General features: G+C 38.4%; 1 protein-coding gene across 1 annotated transcript in view; it reads left to right on the forward strand.

Annotated features, from left to right (window-relative positions):
- Nucleotides 1–11334: 11334 nt before the first annotated feature.
- lpp (LIM domain containing preferred translocation partner in lipoma) overlaps nt 11335–19335 on the forward strand; it is a 129592-nt gene continuing 121591 nt past the window's right edge. Inside the window, exons 1-2 of the mRNA XM_053322430.1 lie at nt 11335–11525; nt 17210–17278. The gene's annotated coding sequence lies outside the window, so the exon portion shown is untranslated. The remainder of the gene's footprint in view (nt 11526–17209; nt 17279–19335) is intronic.

Genomic DNA, 19335 nt, shown 5'->3' on the forward strand with positions numbered 1-19335 from the left:
GAAATTTGTCTTGGTCCTTCAATACATTAAAAAATACAAACAATGCACACCATATCATGAGGGCATTAAAAACATACACCAACACTACACAACATAGTATAACATATCATGAGGGCATTAAAAACATACACCAACATAGTATAACTGCATAACTGTCATAACTGACAGTTATGCAAAGGAGCAGGAAACAGCAGCAACCATTGTAATAAGTTAAAATCTGTTAGAAGATGTCAAACCTGAGTTCGTAGTGCATTCAATTTACATCTAGTAAGGGATACATGACCTTTTATATACATTCCTGCCCTCGTTGACCAGAATCGACAGCCAGATGGTAGCAACTCAAACTCTGCATTTTGTGGGTGAAAAACATCTCCGGATATCTGTCTGGCCTTCCTGGGTTCCCGCTGTATTAAATATATTGCAGAGCTGTTTTTGTGACTTGCCAATCACCTTCTCTACAATATTAGAAAGCTAATACTGAAATACATTGTATTCGGAACTCTGAAAACGACCTCCGACACAGAAGAGTGCATTGGAACAGTCATTCAATTCGGAATTGTAAGCCAGAAAGTGGGCAAAGATCCATGTAGCTTGAGTTTGCCGACAGAAACACAACTGCCATCCCAGCAATATAGTGGCTGAATGACCTTTTCATCAATGCATACTATATGTAGTGTTTATGTTGTGAAATATGCTGTGAAAACTTGTATCGTTGATGTTTCCATTCAGTGGATTTGTCCTTGACAGAAGTCTGTGCGGGCATGCGGTACTACTACTCCTCTCATCTCTTTAAAGTGTGCTGATCTATTAAATCAGCTGCGGTAATGCTGGACTGGAATGAAACCCTGAATGTACACGACCCTCCAAACATCAGGGAAACTACAAATGTTAACTTGCCATTGCTCTTGAACTGGTTTCAAGAGCAATGGCACTAATAAAAGGTATTTGGATATAGTTATAAAATATAGGTCTATAAAATGAGGTGTTTATATCTCATTGACACTCAAAACCTTTTCAAACTCAATGATTTCCTTCAATTATGTGCAAATGACTTGATTTTGTGTATTTCCAGCTCTGCAATTCTTCAGTCGTAAACAAACAGTGTATGAATAATTTATGTTTGTAGCTAGGGGAAAAAAAGTCTAATTTTTCAGGTTTTCTACTAGACTACAACAACTAGAAATGATGAATAAACAGAAGCACCATGTAAATACTTTGGTAAATTAATTGTCCTACAGTATGTCCTTCTACACTGTAAAAAAATGTCCATAGAATTAACACTAAAATGCTGTAAAATGATGACATCACAGACCTGTAAATGGAAATACAAACACATAAACATAACTGTTAATTTAAAAGAAAGAATATGTTTTAAAATATTTATATTTATTTGTAGAAATGACCTATTACTGTAGTTTAAATGCAGAAAAACCGTAATACAAAAAGCAATATAATGCAGTTTAATATGATGAGGGGAATTTACAAAAAATATTCAGTTAAACAAGCTATATTGTGACATGAGATGTTTTATAATCTTACATTTTATATCTTATAATGAGGCTTTTGGGGTTAAATAAAGTTGTTTGTTTGGTATTTTGTAATGAATGTACAATAAGCGACAACTAAGATCAGGCAGCATGGTGTAATGGTTTGCACTGTCGCCTCACAGCAAGAGGGTTCAAATCCACCGGCCGGCTGGCACCCTTCTGTGTGGCACCCCTCCCACAGATTATAGTTTAGATTAATGGGTCATTCTAAATTGCCTGTGAGTGTGAGTGTGAATGTATGTCTCTACTCCCTGTGATGAACTGGTGACCTGTCCAGGGTGTACTCCGCCTCTCACCCAATAACAGCTGGGATTGACTCCAGCCCCTCTGTGACCCTTTAGAGGATAAGCAATATGGATTTTTGATGTAAATTGGTTTAATAACATAATGGTCATGCTAATTCAGGAGAAATCTAATGTTGAATGTACTGGATTAAAATGTAAGTTTATACAATTTTTAACTGTTTTTTTTTAGGTTTTTTTTTACAGGTTGTTCAGTAAAGATGGTTTTGCCGTACTTTTCACAAAATGATTCTGGCAACCACAGGTTTGGGTTTTTTCTGTAAAAACCATGGGATTTTTTATAGTGTATGTAAGGTAAGTGATAATCTAATAGTGAGACTGAACCTCTCATTCAGTTCTTGTTCATATTTGCAGACAGGAATGTATCATCTGCTTTGTATGTTGAGTGCAGTTTAGCATCATGCCCTTTTAGGAATGTCTCCCTCTGATGATGTTTCACTGCACAGGAGTGCACAGTCACCATGGTCATGGTCCAACGATGCTTCTTCTGCTCATTATCCGTATAGCTCGTACAGGGATAGACACGAAAGCCTTCAGTATGTCTACATCCTCAGTAAAAAAAACAAACCTTCAGGAACATATTCACTGAATTCATTGAAATCTGTTGCCAATTGTTACTTTGAACATCTTCCTTTAAAAGATGTACAACTTTTCCTCTATGTCTCTTTCTGATAAATTGTTGCCCTTTGTACTTCAAAGAAATTATTTTTAGGTTCACACAGAGAACTATGTACCTACTGTACACTGTATTTGTTAGTTACCGAGGATACTTAAGAGGATACCTCTACAGCTGAAGAAGAGCCAGTTTGGGCTTGAAACATACGCACCTCTTCTAATAAAATAGATTTTTTAAAAACAAACAGTATTGTGAGTCCTTGGGAGGCAGTTATCACAATAACAGTTTTTCACACTGATTGTTTAAAAGTAAAAAACATCTCATAAGCATTACAAATAAAGATAGAATGATGGAGTGATTAAATGCTAAGTATTATTTTGTAAGATGAAACAGAACATGCACAGTAATTTGTATTACGGTATCACTGTGAAATAAAATATACTGTACATAGGAAACCTTAAAACAATGCTATTTAACTTTTGAAAGAAACAAATAACACAATTGTCCTCTTAAAAATTTAACGTTGAATTCATAAGCAATAAAACTCACCATTACTCAAATCAATACACTCTGGGGGTTAGGGTCAGGGTTTTTGGGGCTAACATCAGCAAACTTCTACAACATACTATCATTGTATAAGGAAGACTACTGAGCCAGTTTGCCAGCTTTATTATTAGCAGCATTTATCTCTGCATGACACTTTGAAGTATTGCGCCTACTTAGCCTACAGGCTAACAGCAAATACTTTTACCACTGAAACATCCATATGTTTGCATTGTAAAGATGACAGCTAGGGTTCATTTTTAGCTGTGGTTCATGTTTATCATGCTGTATAATATAGGTGCTGGATGTATGTTTTATCCAGGTTCTTTGTCAATAATACAAACTAGTCAGACCGGTGCTAAACTGCTCTGTTATTGCTGAGGAACAGAGCCTGTTAAATCTATTCTCCTCAGAGGTAAGAAAGTTGATCATGTTCATTGAAAAAAATAAATGCTATGTTAAATCTTAAATGGCAACCCCCCCCCCCCCCCCCAAAAAATGATTTCAGGATACAACCACAAAATCCTGCTGCATTAAAAACGCTTCAAAGGTGCAGTATGAAGCTCACGAGTACGGATCATATTTATGCTGTAGGCAGGGATTGTCTCTGTCTACCATTTTAATACATATTTACATGCTAAAACATAAGAATTAGAATTCATTAGTGTAATCTGAGGTCTACATCTAGATCGGGAGTTGTTTGATTAGTAGCTTTGGGACATTGTTTTTGTAGTGAGTCTGCCTGTCTCCTACTTTTGTTTTTCCTTATTTGGCATGACTCTCTGTAATATGGTTGTGCTTGAAGACTAATCTCTACTATCTCAGCTCTAATTAACAGAGCATACATAGATCCCAGACACATTTGTTGTTTTTGTTTTTTTTCCTCCTGCAAAGATCCTGGTGTTGTTTTTGTGCAAAAGCACCTGGACTTGCCTGTCGACCGACCAAGTTATAAATGACGTTACCCGCAACTTAAAAGCATCATTCCACTCATCTTGGTTCAACACATCAGGGTGTAACCTGCATCATCTTAAAACACTGTCAACACCAGCCATCGTTTCCTGAAAGCTGGGCCCTTTTTTTTTTTACAGCCAAGGGAGCTGCATTTAGATAACAATTGGTTTCTCATTTTCTTCTTATTCAGCATCTAAATGCAAAACATGCGCTTTCACCCTCACTTTTGTAAGGAAGTACTCATCCTCTTTGCAGCTGCTGCATTTGAGGTTTACCTACTTCAGAGGAAGTGGTGTAGGGGGGGAGAAGACGGTGTTACAACCAGCAAATAAAACCGGATATCCGATGCTGGAACAATTGAAACACTAAAATATCACAAATGAGGTTGTTTTCCCTTCTTTACATGCTATATTTATTGCCAGCACTTAAAATGAGGAAAGTTAAACATCATGACAAAGTTAAACGAAACATCAAACACATCTCCAGTGTGAATTATCTGCTGTGGTGGACCCTGTGAGCATATTTCTTTTCATATGTCGTGGTACAGTGAGGATAAAATTGAAACCCATCATATCAATGACGTGTAACTACACTCCCCAACTGCCGAACATCAAAGAGCCCCTTGATTTCCTCTAACTGAGCATGCTAATTGGTGCTTGATTGATAACTTGAGTTCACAGGCGATGGCATGTGTCGCCTAAACTGTTCCAGGGTGTCTTTTTGAAATCAGCTTTAAGAGTGGAAGAAGAATCACTGGCGGGCCCATTAAAAAATTGCCAGTGTACACATTTGCAAATAAGCTGTCACACATTACAAATGAGATTACCTTTTTCAGTGTGCCCTGGAACTTGGAGATGAGGGGATGCACGGGTAAGACACTAAAATAGCTCAAATCGTTTGTTTTTTATCAGCGTGCTCGATCTGCAAGCGCTGTTTATGCTTTCTTCATGCGCGGTGAGAAAAAAAAAGTATATTCAACTGCTTGGAGCACAATGTAATCAGTTGCAGTAAAGTAAGAATTACCAGTGGAAAGATAAGACTCAGAGAGAATGATTCTGTTTTACATTTGGCCTCTATAAAGAATGACTTGTAAATATTTTTATTACAGCAGCTCATAGAAACTAGTGAGTAATTGTATCACTCATCCCATTAGATTATTTTTTTATAAAAGATACAATCAACTGTATCTGAATGTGTTGGCACGTTCACACACATGACACACAATGTCAGTAGTGTGAATGACAACATCATGATACAACTGCGAAAACAGAATCGGAGGTGAAAAAGCAGTTATCATTTTTGCATGAAATCACGCACATGCAAACTAATTGTCTCGTTTGCATGGCAAAGATCACTGAGGTCAGGCTTAGCGCACATGAGGCGAGAGCTTTGTCCCACATCTGATAGGAGCTCGCGCACGTCGAACATCAGAAGCAGTTGAGCTCTGATAAAAGTGGCATAACAACTCCAAATCAAGTGAAGCCATGCATAACAAGTCCACACAAGCGCTCAGTCATTACAAACTAGAATTTGTTGGGCTATTGCTCAAATGAATAGCGCATTTCGCCAAAAATGTGCTATGCCTTCAGTCATGAATTATTGATTGATGGTGTTTGAGATAGCTGTCACTTTAGGCCTTTTTCACATTAGGCGTGTCATTGCAGGAGGAGAAGCTCAGGTAATTCTGTAATTAATAACTTTAATTATATGTGTGGAACTTGAGTTATGTTCCCACGTAATGGGAATGTGATGGAGACCTGAGTTTTTCCCTTCAAGTAATCTGAGCCAAGATCGGATTCATATCTGATTTCTGGCTCTGCAACAGTTGTCGGCACAGTTTGATCGTGATTCCTGTGGTTTTCATAATGTTTCACTTTAATCTGTGTATCCGCATTTCATCCTCATTACTCAGTGTTGGCACCTCATAGCTTGGTATAAGTAAACATGAGCAACAGGGGTCAACGGGGATACGAGGAAGTTTCAAATTAGTTAGCTTCAAATCAATCCAAACTGGAGGGAACCTGTTGTAACTGAACGATGACACAGCCAATGTTTATGATCTGACTGTTGGACAGATGACGTCCTTGTTGTTATTCTTGTTGTACACGTGTGGCTCACGCTTCAGTTTATGACAGTTTACAACCTCAAACAAGGTATTGAGTGTAGGATTTAGTGACATCTATTTGTGAGGTTGCAGATTACAACCAACTCATTTTAAGGTAACAAAAGCACAATGATTCTTATTTATTATACATATTAGGTGACCATACACTAATTAAAACATGCTTATGAATATTATATTCCATTTCTGCCAAGTCTGTTCCACTAGACACCATTAAATTCTACACCTTGCACCTTTAAGCCTGTAATGCGATCATGCATATGGAGCAGAGCCATGGATAATGTTACAAGTTACACCTGTACACCCAGTGTCCCTATTCCATATTCCATATTAACTTTTGGCAGGTTCACACTAAAAGTGTCAAAATTGAATATAATCAAAACAGTCAGTATGTATACTTAAAAATGCACAAAGGAAATAACTGCATAAAAGGAAAATAAATTGTGGACAGCACCGGAAAGATTTTAGGAAAAAAAAACATACAAAAAAAAAAGGATAACAGCTTCAGTAATCAATATTTTTTTAATGTTAAAAATGTGTCCAAAAACTGTGTTTTGAAAGATGTTACTTGTAGCAACAAACACACAAAGAATTATTGCCCAACTCTGCAGATCTGGCTGTCTCTATGGAGCACTGTAATATTTGTTGGGTTGTTGTTTTGGTTTTAGCTCCTACCACCTTACTGTTTTGGATTACTTTCGCCGCTCTCAGCAACCTCGCCTCTAGCCGTAGCAGGAAACTGTTTTCAGAGAAAAACCACTGAGAAACCCACTGTTTGCTACCTGCTTTACACCAAGTTACTGAGTGGAACATACTGTAGCATACAGCTCTAAACAACCACATCTTTTTTTTCAAGCTTTGTTGGAGACCAAAACAGAGAGGATTTATCACTTGTCCGGAGTTATAACTCCACATAAATACTTGTGTTGCTCTGTGTCTGCTGTTTGGGTAAATATGAAATTTGTTATGCAGTTTGTTCCATTAATTAGCCCCAAGTGGCCCAAAAGAAACAAAAAGAAAAGTTAAAAAAAATAAAAAAATCAATGAATGCTGCTTTAAATCTTTGAGAAAATACCTTGCTCTTTCTTCATTAAATTACATTATAAGGTCATTTGATTGATAGTGATTTGATTGAAGGAGCAGCTAATGTTTCATATCCTGTTAGAATAAAACAAGTATCCATTTCCCTTGTATACTAACTGCAAAACTTACCATGACAATTATTTCATAGTTCATAGTGACATTGATATACTGTGTGGAACTAGGGCACAGTTTATAATCTGGTGTAAAAAGTTACTTTTAAAAGTAATTATATATGTCAGAACTGTTTCCAGGCTATGATGATGACAATTTTGAGTATGAAACCTGATAAATACTGATAAAAGTTAGTCAGTCTGTAGGTGACTAAAAGTATGTTTATCACTATGGTTATCAAACCTTTAATTAAAGCCAACCACCTGCTGTTCATCCTCTTAAATGAGTGTTTTTCCATTTATAAAAGGAAGTGAAAACACTGTCCAAACACTTGTGGAGGTCATTTCACCTCATACCTTTCATTCTCATAGAAATAAATTTGACTTGTGACAGTAAGAGCACAAGCATGAAGACCTTTTTCACATGTATGCATGCAGACTGAAGCTTGCAGAGCATACACAGATGGAATATGACTGAAACCAATGAATATACAAACCAAAGAGCCAATGAATCACATCCGGCCACTTGTTTACTTTGACATTTTGTCCCAGAGCTATTTGATATGTACAGAGGCTGCACAATGTCATGAACAGTCAGAAATATTATTTTGTGAAGTCCCAGTGGCACAGTAGCCAGTACTTTGTAGTAACTGATCCCCTTGTGTTAACATGCATATTTCCTGCTTGGCTCACATTTAAGCATTTACAGCTTCACTACTGTCTGTTATTCAGTCCTGTTCTTTAATATGGGAGTAACATTTCAATAGGTAAAGCGGAGACACAAGCGAGCACCCTCTTTTTCTCATGGTTCCAGAAGATAGACAGAGCATGACAGTGCATGAGAGCACTGCAGCGTGAAACACGTAATGTTTGAATTTGAATCTGTTCAACTTACAACATGTGCCAGTTCACACTTCATCGGATGACTGCTCAATGTTAGCACCGAAACACTTGCAGAGCTGCTTCCTTTATAGACAGCACCTCGCAATTTCCTTGTCCAATTACCACGGCCGGAGCTTGTGTTTTCAGCAGGATGCTGTGGAGGAAAAAAAAATGTCACCCCCTTTTTTTAAAAATAGCACTGGAATATTAAAGGCAATGATACAAGTCAAACACAGCATAAAGAACAACAAAAGTCAGCTTTGAAAACATGGTTCCAGTTCTCTTTAAGATGGAATAGTGTGCTTTCTTTAGGAGTTAAATATTTTCTAGGACACTGGCACAGGAACATAATCACCACTAAGTTATATTTCAACAGAAGGTGATGTCACACTTCTAATGTTCACTTTTTGTTGTCACTCTGTCAATGATGTATTCATTCAGCTCTATTTTTTCCATAGTATGTCCTATACTTTCAAGGTGTTTCTGTTTAATTTATGTTAATATGTTCTATTTATGTAGATTCCATTATCACCTGGTGTACGCAGCATTATGCTACTTATTGCATGGTGTGCACCCTCTGTATGTAGGATATGTGTAACTCTTGACAAGTTCCAGTGAACTATATATCTATACTATAACTATATATCTATACTATCTATAACTCTTCTTTAACTCCATGTATTGGTAATGATAAGATCTCTGCAGAGTTGACAGGTTTTGTGTTTCCTGCAAACAATTATGCATGCTGTTATGAAAAAGATTAGAAAAGCAGGATAGGGAGGTGTCCCAAAGATTTCAGGACAGTCCAGAATTACTTGCGGTTGTCCCAAATCTCAAATCCTGTTCTGTTTGTCCAGAAAATTAGTCTACACCCAAGTTTTGATTAGTTTTAGCTTCATAAAACATTAAATATGGATCATTGTGGCACATTGTTCTGGTGTTACCCACAGACAGAGGCTGCTATGACTGTAGACCACATGAATTATGGCTGTGGCAGCTTTTTGATAAAATTGAAAAATAACTATGTGATTAGCACCGCATTAAATTAAATTCACTGTAACATATAATGATTTACACACTGTTACATACAACACAGTCATTGAGTTTCTTTTCCTAATGACAGACAGTTGACTTCATGAAGAAAAATAAATCTTAGCTTTGAGTAGTGACTTTGACATGTGACCACTCCCACCACAGCTCCCCTGTCCCAAATTTCACCCTTCAATGGTCACTCCTGCAACAGGATGTGGGGGATACTTGAATTGATGATCTGGGAACCCTCAATTTCAATCTGTACACATTGTCGACTTGCATCTTGAATCTAAAGCGGTTAATATTTATAGTTTAAAACCTCCAAGTGTCACAGAATTAAAAAATGTCAACGATCATTTCATATTCTATTTAATTTCAGGTGTTACGTGTTGTTTGCTAATTTGTAATTGTTGCTCAGACATGCTGTTTAATTAAACAACTTTATTGGTCTTGGTGGAAAATTCCTCCCAAAAGCAAATGAAGACATCTGGTACTTATTTTTGAGAAGAAACAAAGTGTCAGTAACAGAGAAGCTTAATTATTAAGAATGTTCTCTAATCAATCCAAACATTCATCTTTGAAATGAGTGGATATATATTTACAAGTTAATGCCATCTCTGCCCTTTTCCATGAGTGGATCAAGAGCAGAGTTAGTATTGCACATGTGTCACTACATACAAGCTAAGTTAGCCACAGCCTGTATGAGCTGAACTAAGGAGAGCTATGGGAGACTGAAGATGTCTTAAGCAGAAGTATTTATTAAAGCTCAATATTGAGGAGACTTGAGAGTGTTATCACATGTTACAGGAGAGCACTGTAATGACCCCAAAATCTGAGCTTGTTCTGGAAGAAGGGCTGACTGGCACACTGTTGCAAAAATCACCCAATTAAGTCATTTCTATTTCTCAGCAACCTAAATGGGGAGAAGTTATTATTATAGAAGTACAGAAATTATACCTCACTCATACCACTCTTCACCCAGAAAGATGTCAACTTTGCCCATGACCCCGAGAAACTTCTCTCTACTTTATCTACCTTATGTTCTCTTCTCTTTTGTCAGATAGATGCCTTGGTTGCCATGGAGTCTGCTGACAAGAAGTACATGCAGATGCCACTGTTGAGGTCATTGATAAAATATAAAGCTATTGTTGACCTGAAGGGACCATAACTCTAACTAGGAACATTCCTTGACACAAGTGAACTGTTTGTGATTGTCAGGCATCATTTCATTATGAAAATCCTGTCTGCAGCAGCCTGAGCAGCACAGAGACACACAGAGAGGTGAGCACAGGCCTCTCAGGTGAGTTCTCATATCAGTGAAAGATCTAGCCATAAGTTCAGGATTTGAATGAAAAATAATACAAATGTAAGTTGGAGTGTGAGTTGATTTAAAGAGGTGTGATCATCAGTGTGGCTCTGTCATGCAACTTTTGAGTTGTGCTGGTCAGATCCACAAACTGAGAGGACAAAATCTCAGCTGGTTACAGAGGAGCACATTATCTATAACTTTCTATACATGTATTTTTACAGGATCAGGATTATAGTTAAGTAGTCTATTGATGGAATCATGGCCGGATCTACTACACATCTGGGCTAGTGTCCAGGCACTCTTGAGCAGAAAAGGGCCCTCAATAATGGGAGAAAATAAGTGTATGTTTCTTTTTTTGTGAGATATGACACAAGGCTTAACTCATTCTTTTGATGTTGATGATTATGGTCATTGTCGGAAAAAACCTAGTATGTCCAAAACAAAGTATCGAGTTACAAAGTCTCCACCCAACAGCAGCCAATCAGTATAACGTAAAACTTGTTCAGGGGTGATAGGTTATGTTATTTCAAATACTAATCTTGGTAGTCTATCAGTCAAATCAAATGTAGGCAAGTCATCAGACACACATTGAGTAAACATTCTGCAGAGTCAGGCTCTTTATGTGTGTATATGTGTGTGTGTGACTATGAGAGAGAAGGAGGTGATAGAGAGAAACAAACACAGTTATTAAAAAAATAGCTCTAGCAAAGTGAAAATCACACCTACGCCCTTTAAAAAAAAATCTTTAAAACAAAAACAGAACGACATGACATTTCACCATACATTTTTTTGTGTGCATACATCCTTGCACAAACACAAGCAGGCAGTGGGAGCGGGATGTTTTGGCTGGGTGCACCGCTGGCCTGCTGCCTTACATGGGCAAACCTCTCCACTCACTCAGACGGCTGGAATTTCACAGCGTGACGTCACTACCCACAACTCTCCCAGAATTTGGATCAAGAAGTTTCACTTTTTTTTAGGTGGGATTTCAACCTCTCTCTCTCTTGTGTTTCCTAGAAAGCGAGGTAAGCGAAGCTATCGAGCACTCTTTTTTTTTTTTTACACTATACACCTTATCAGCTTGTATCGGCTGCGACTAAACCTGGCGTAGCGTTAGCAATTGACTGATAGATAACCCTATATTGTTGAAGTGGAGGCTCGTCTTCCATTTGTTCGGCCTTGCTAAGCTATAATATGATTTTTTTTTCTACTGTAGCTCGGACGGAGTTCACAGTGAGGGCGTGGACTCCGGCTGTATACTTAGCTTGTAATAGTTAGAAACGTTACATGAGGATAACCTAACTTAAGCTAACTTGTCGCTAGGTTGTCCTCAACTTGGCGTAGTCACGCATTGAGAATATTAAGACGGTATGAGCCGTCAGTTAAGGGACTTTGGGCGTCTCTGGTGTTTCTGTTTTTAGCCAAGTGGTCTGCTGCTGAGCAATGCGGAAGACAGACTGTCACCGGAGAAACATGAGAGCCCCTGTGCTCAGAAAATATGTCGCTCAAGTTTACCTAGCTGTCCGGTTAACCGACGTGTTCCGTTACAGTGTTAACGGTGAGCTAAATAACCGTGTGCTAGTCTCTGTACTATGTTAGCCTACACACTTGTTTAGCACAGATTCGCCACGTTGTTTAAGTGGTTTTAATTTTTAAAAAAGCTACTTAAAAGTGTAGTTCATGGCCTGAAGCTGTTACTTTGTGTTTTTGAAGCTTTTAAAACGACAAAGTCATTCATTGTGTCAACACTTATACGTCAATAGTGACAGAATTAATGATAAGTGTTGTGAGTTAGGCCTACTGTTACCCTTAAAGCAGCTGTAGACTAACTTAACATTACATAGCAGGCCTGTACTCTGAGCCTGGGTTAGGACAAAAAAGACTTCCACATTTGGAAGTAAAGACAAAGCAGGAAATCATCCCTGCCTTGATTTGTGACACATACATGCACAAGGAGGTCAAACCTGGCTCCGCCCAAACATAGACTTCTCACTAACAGCCTCTGCAGGTAATGTTTTCTATTGTATGTCAACAAGCCTGAGCAGACCCTTGATATACACTGTATCTTGCCCACTTAATGTGTAACAAGAGGTGGAGGAGAGTCCATAATGATGGGACTTAATTCCTCCTTGAGATAAATGGTTAAATGGTGAATGTCTCAGAAAAGAAAACCACATGTCAACACTCCCAAGTACATTAAACCAATCAAATCCCATTAGTTTTTAGGTAATGTGGCGTACTCCAGCCTTGTTGATTCGTTTTTAATGACGGAGGACAATGTTCACACATATAGTGAACATAGACATGGCTTCTCCTTTTTAAAGACATTTAAAGTGTGTGTTTTTTTTTCTTATCTGTTTATACCCAACACTGAAGACACCCTATCCTGTTTTCCTCCCAGAAATGAAACACGGGTCACACAGTCACACCCAAATGACTAACTGCTGTAAAAGGCTTTAACATGGCCTTCCTCTTTGAGTGACAAAAGAGTGTAGATATTGTTCTTACATAAAACGTAGCAAACGGGGGAAAAAAACATAAGTCTCACTAAAAGACTGAATTCAAACTTTGACTCAGATATGAATTTCAAATCAATAAGGTCCCCTGAGAGTGCTGCCATCAAACCGAATATATCTGCGTCGTACCGACACATTTATTTCTTGACTCAGGCGACATTAAACAGAACTGTCTTTAAACTCTCTGGTTAAAAGGAACTCATTTGACAGCATTGATGATGTTAAAAGACGAGCGCCTCAGCTGCCTTTGAGCTCAGACCCCCCTGGTAGGTTTAGTCAAGTTGTTTCTACTGTTTGTGTTTCTTGGCATATTTTAATGAGGATGTCCTTTTTTTTCTGGAAGGAATAGCAGTAGTTGTAGAGACTCACAACACGTAGGATTATAGTAGGAAGTGTCACCTGTGAGAATGTGGCCATAAAGTGCTCCAGGTACAAAAGGCAAAACTAATTCTGCATGTATAGAATAAAGAAAACAGAAAAAAAATCTAATTTCCAACATCAGGTTTTTCTTGCTAAATCCTGATTATTAATAATCACATGAGGTCCATTTTTGTGGCTCTAATAATTTCGTGTCCGTTACATTTTAAATCCCAGAATTAAGCATCCAGTTTTCCGGAAAAATAAATATCCGATGGCCAGAAAATCCAGAAAGTTATCTAGCAAAATGTACCACTTTCCTAAAGTCATTTCCGGAATCCCTTTAAAAGAAAAAAGTTTGTCCTAATCCAAACAAACAAATGTATATTTTTGCTTAATTTATGCGATGTGAACCAACATTTTTCGTTTTATTGCCAAATTTTATTACATTCTTTTATTATATTTTGCTACAAAATATAAGTTCAGAATATAACCATCATTTTCTTTTATTGAACAAAAAGAGCATGTCAATTTGTGATCTTTGGTTGCCATCTTTCTTTGGATTAGAGAGCATCAGCTTGATAAACAGGTGAAAGCATCTTTCATCTCATTGTATTATCAAGAGAGTATTTTCTCATCCAGATGGTTCGAAGTGTTTGAGGATTTTGGAAACGGCGGTAAGTTGTTGTTCAACAACCTTCTGGGTTTTTCAGAGACACTGATGCTCAGCTCTGTGATTTGAATGTAAGGGTAACACAATGAGCATTACAAACTGCTGGGGAACCAGAAAACCTTCATACAAACACCTGTTACATTCATGCTGCTGCGGTTTCTTGACAGGATAGGGTTGTAATCTCAAGGTTTGTGACTTCTAAACCCAACAAACACCCTCTTCTTTATAAAGTACTGAAGATCCTACCGCCACCAAAATATACTCTGACCCCTGAAAAACGTTAGGTTAAGGATAAAGATGTAAGAGGAGAACAAAAACAGGGTATGTTTTTTCTATCTACTATCTTTTTAACAGAGAACAATCCAATCAAGTAGCAGTATAGTGCAGCAGAGAGGGCGTATCATTAGTTAACATTGAGCCTTATATTCCACTAATAATCAGAATAATAGCCTAGTCAGAATGAAATTGCATCATGTAACCACATCAATCAGAAGAGATTGGCTTTATCTATCACGATGGATCTATTCTCACTGGTTGTAATAAGTATAGTCTTTCTACGCATGTTTGCCCCATGCAGAGGTTATATTAGGTGATGGTATAAAGGGAGAAAGTATGTGTGTGTGTGTGTGTGTGTGTGAGAGACTGAGTATGAAGTTAACAGCTGTGATTGTAGCAGTGCAATGTGTGTACAGTTTAGATAGGAACCCGAGCCAGATTCCTGTGACCTTCTCGCCACCTTCTGATTAAGGTGAAGGGAGTTAATGACAGTGGGTTAGCCTATCCTGACCCGTTCACTTCAAGTAGATTGAATTAAGCAGCTATTCTCACTGTAGTGACAATCTCAGCAGAGACAGAGAGTGGAGAAATGTACGGCTGCTCACTCTCTCTCCAGTTTTGATGTGTTCATCACTCTCGCGCCTGTCACACAGATGTTCCAATTAAATGCGTCAAAGCACATAAACAATCAATCAGAATGGGGAAAAAAAAGCGTGTGTGTGTGTGTGTGTGTAACTGCCGCTATTGACATGTCAGTGCCCGCTTAATATTTGTGCCGTGCGCTCAGGTAGGTGTGTGATATGTTGGTGGCTGGTATGCACAACAATGCTGTAGTCTGTCGCTGACTTAAATTCACTTACAGTGTCTGAGGAATGACTGATGTGTGTTAGGAGTTATTCTTCACACCGGCACTCACTGCATGATGAGGCTGGGGCTCAGAGTACAAGAGGATGCTGTCTTCTCAGAGGTCTGTCCTGTTAGCTCTCTGTAGTGCAGTTAAAAAAAACAGGAAAGGAAAATTAGTCTAGTCTTATGATCATTTGTTTATAGGTTTATTGCACTAGATAGCAGCATGTGTGTGTGTGTGTGTTTTTTTTTTATAAAGGCTTTTGCTTTTGCATCAGAAATCACCCACCAACTATTGCTAGCACCATCTGCAAGGTCCATAAGGGAATTTGCTGTACAAAAATAATGAGAGAAGAAGCATATGCACATCCTCACCAAACTCTCTACAAAACTGGTGCTGAGCAAAAAAAAAGTAAAGTCAGAATAAAGAAGAATGTCCAACAGTGTGCTGCTGTCCTTTTACAAGAAAAGCTTCATAACATGTGCTGCTAGTTTACTTGATTACCAGCCACAACATTGGTTTATTCTTTATTGATTTTCTTCTACTTACATATTATATTACAGTTTATTAAATATAAGGATTTGTTGGGTTTTCTGTCTCATATCATTGTAAAATTGTGTGAGACAAAATAAGCAGTGAAGACATCATGTTAGGCTCCTGGAACTTAAGTTTTTTCTTGATTAATGGCATCAAGGAATCAATAAACGATAAAAATAATTGAAAGTCAAAATCCTAAACCACACAAATGAGTGCTCTGTATTTAATACCAAGAGAGCGCTACATGATATCATTGATGATTACATGACTGCTGCCATTATTCTGTAAACAAAGGATTGAATCATAAGTGCTGACATTAAAGTGGAAGTTGACAACTTTCCAGCTCCCCACTCTCGAGTGTTTCAAAGTAGTGTTATTGTTTATGCTGCTGTCACAAAGACAACTTGGACGGCGTTCTCATTTCCACAGTGTAGCTCTGTGAAGAAATGACCACCTTGAAAATAAGTTAGGGAAGAGAAGCATGTTCACTGAAGAGGTTAATTGAAGTTGTCATGATTTTATATTGAATTTGAGAACAGGCAAAAGACAAGTTTATTCAGGTCATATACTCATTACAACTAAAAGGAAGTGTTTGTAGATACAGTATACATAGTGTCAGAACTGTTTAGAACAGCAATAAGACAACAGAAAGCGGTTGCTCACCTAACATTATCATAACATATAGTTACGTACAGTTATCAGGGAAGTCAAAAGTATTATCCTCTTCCTTTGGTTGCACATTAGTTGATGCACTTCCTTTGTGCTGGAAGTCCAGCCTTCATTTTCCTGGGAGATCGTACCCTACATAGAGATAAGTTAAAGCAGTTGTCTATTTCAACTTTAAAGTTTACTGTTGTCCATGCAGGTGTTCTAACTTATGTTGTGTGATTAGATGTCAGGACTGTGAGGATTGCATTTGATTTGCATCTCTCTCGTTCTCATTTTAGTTGTGGTGCACCCGTTGAGGTGGGTACACTGATATTATAACCTTATGAGAGTTTGGTGACATCATGTAATTCCCAGCATAGCTTCACATAAAATAACAGAAAAGGTCTGTGTGAGCGAGCTGAGCCTTTAAATTGAACAAAGGAAAACTGTAAAAGACTGAAGTAATAAGGTGTTTCTGTGACCTACCACATGACTGCCAGTTTACATACATTTAAGTCTTGACTAAATAACTGTTACATTGTTGTGACATATCATCTGTAGTGTCAGCATTGTTTTCACTGCACTGTGTCTCTGCTGTGAAGTATCACTATAACAGTGTGACAGAGGCCCTCTGAAAAATGACTAACATTTAAATGGACAGCTAGCACTCAGGTTCATCCAAGATTTATAGCAGCTTGCCCTCGGTTCATCTTTCCACTGATGAATGACTCAGTCAGAGAAAAAAAGTTGACAGCACCCACTTAACATGTTGGTGTGGTCCTATTCAGCCAGCTCTGTTGTGCTCATTTACTCCATTTGAGTAATACAGTTGTCTTTATTTCTCAATCACAACAGATTGCAGCATATTGTACTGGGCATCGTGTCAACAATCTTCCAGTCCCATACATCCAGAGAGGAGAAAAGGTATGATTACTTTGCTTTACTGGGCTTCTTTTAATAATACAGAAATGTATGGTGTGTTGCCTCTTGCTAGGATGAGATATCTGAAGAGGTTTGGTCAGTTTGTTTGGAAGATTGAGCCTGACATACTGTTCGATTGTGGTGTTGAGCTTTGATTCCACCGGGCACGGCTGCATCGTGTTCCAGCGACGATGCTCCTTTGTTCCGCTATCCTCACGGCGTCGTACCTCACCGGGGAGTGTTTCAGCAGTAGAGCATTTTGCTCTGGCAGCACAAGAGAGAGGAGAGCTGCCCCTCCACCTGCACAGTAAGCTGGGGACCAGGGCAGTCATAGCAGCAGTGGTGTCATAAAATCTTGTGATTTTCGCCTTCCGAGGTGAACCTCTTATCGTCCATGGTGACAAATATAATCTGACCAGTTAACTCCTGGTCTGGTGTACTGGTTATAATGTAATGTGGATGTTGTGATGTGATAAAATGATCAGGATTTTGGTGGGATCACTAACTTGTAGGGCTGGATATCGTGTAAAAAAAAGTACAACACCAGTACCAATCCAAGTACCCTTAAAATGATACAGAGTACTTCATTGGATACCTATCATCAAATTCACTGCCACCACAGACGGGTTGTAGCTGCTGTGGCAGAAGCCCAACCATGTGTTGCATTAAATCAAAGAATGCTTGCATTGATTGGCTGTGAGCAAGTCCATACAAATAGTCATATTTTCTAGCTGTTGATGCAAAAGGATTGTAGGTGTCTACTACTTGGTATTGACTTATTTCAGTCGATATCTTAAAGGTATCGTGTACCGATATCCAGCCCTACTAACTAGAGTGGCCACGATAAGTTTAGGAACACAACGCAGAGCCTCCTGGTGAATCAATCATTAAGAGGTGTATGCATTGTAGATGGCTGAGTAGCTGTAGAAGAATGTTTGGTTATATAGAAATGTCAGCATTATCCTGATTAACAAGGTATGCTGTTGGTTTGCTAGTTAGCTTAGCATGCTGTTTGTTGTTTAGTACAAGTCTTCTCTCTAAGTAGGTCTACCTGTGGACTGACAGTATCTACACGACACACCCACTTGGTCAGGTTTAGGCATGAGTGGTGAGATGGTTCAGGGTTAGAGGTCAGGTGGGTGTGTTGTGAAGGTCTGCAAGACTGTCGATGGACCGTTCTCATTCGTTCAGGCAATATGCTGGTTAGCTAAGCACAGTATTAGAATATTTGTTACCTAACATGGTGTTAACATGCTCGTTAGGTCCAGTTTGTGCCACAGAAGTAACCGCTGGTTTCTCTAAAAGATAACTGAACAGCCCAGAAGGTTGTTTAAAAAAAACTTTGCTGCAGTTCTGAAGGTATTTCCAGACTCCCCAAAGACTCTTCTAACCATCTGGATGAAAAAAAAAAAATTCTCCTTCTGAATCATAAGAAAAAATTTTAACCTGTTTCCCAAGATTCCCCTCTCTTCCTTTATCAAAACATAGATGGCAGCCAGTCTGCTACCTGGATAGGAAACAGAGCCACAATTTGGGAAACCAGTTAAAAATCTTTTTTATGGTGCAGGAGACGTTTTTTTTTTTTCATCCAGATGGTTAGAAGAGTCTTCGGGGAGTCTGGAAATACTGTCAAAACAGTGCTCAGTGTTTTTTAAAACAGCCTTCTGGGTTTTTCAGACGTTGCCGGTTAATTATCTTCCACAGAAACCAGTGGTTACTTCTGTGACACAAATGCAGGTTAATACACAAGACTCTAATTGGGGCTAACATGCTCGTTAGCCTAACGTGATGCGGTAGATATAATTGTGTGCTTTGTTGCTCGCCAAGATGACGTAGATGAAGACCGTTATTTGACTGTTGCTAAGTAGGTTAAGTGGCATGATGCTGGTGGCTATTTTGACATGGTTTTAATGATGGTTAGCATGCGGTTAGATGGTGATATTGAAGATGAATATAATTTGCTATTGGTGTTTTAAGTTGACTGAACCTTCACAGCGTTGTGGGCTTGACTCAACTAAACATTTAGTATTTGGTAGAACAGTTCAATTGATGTCATTCAA

Source organism: Scomber japonicus, chromosome 7, assembly GCF_027409825.1.
Source record: "Scomber japonicus isolate fScoJap1 chromosome 7, fScoJap1.pri, whole genome shotgun sequence".
NCBI lineage: Eukaryota > Metazoa > Chordata > Actinopteri > Scombriformes > Scombridae > Scomber > Scomber japonicus.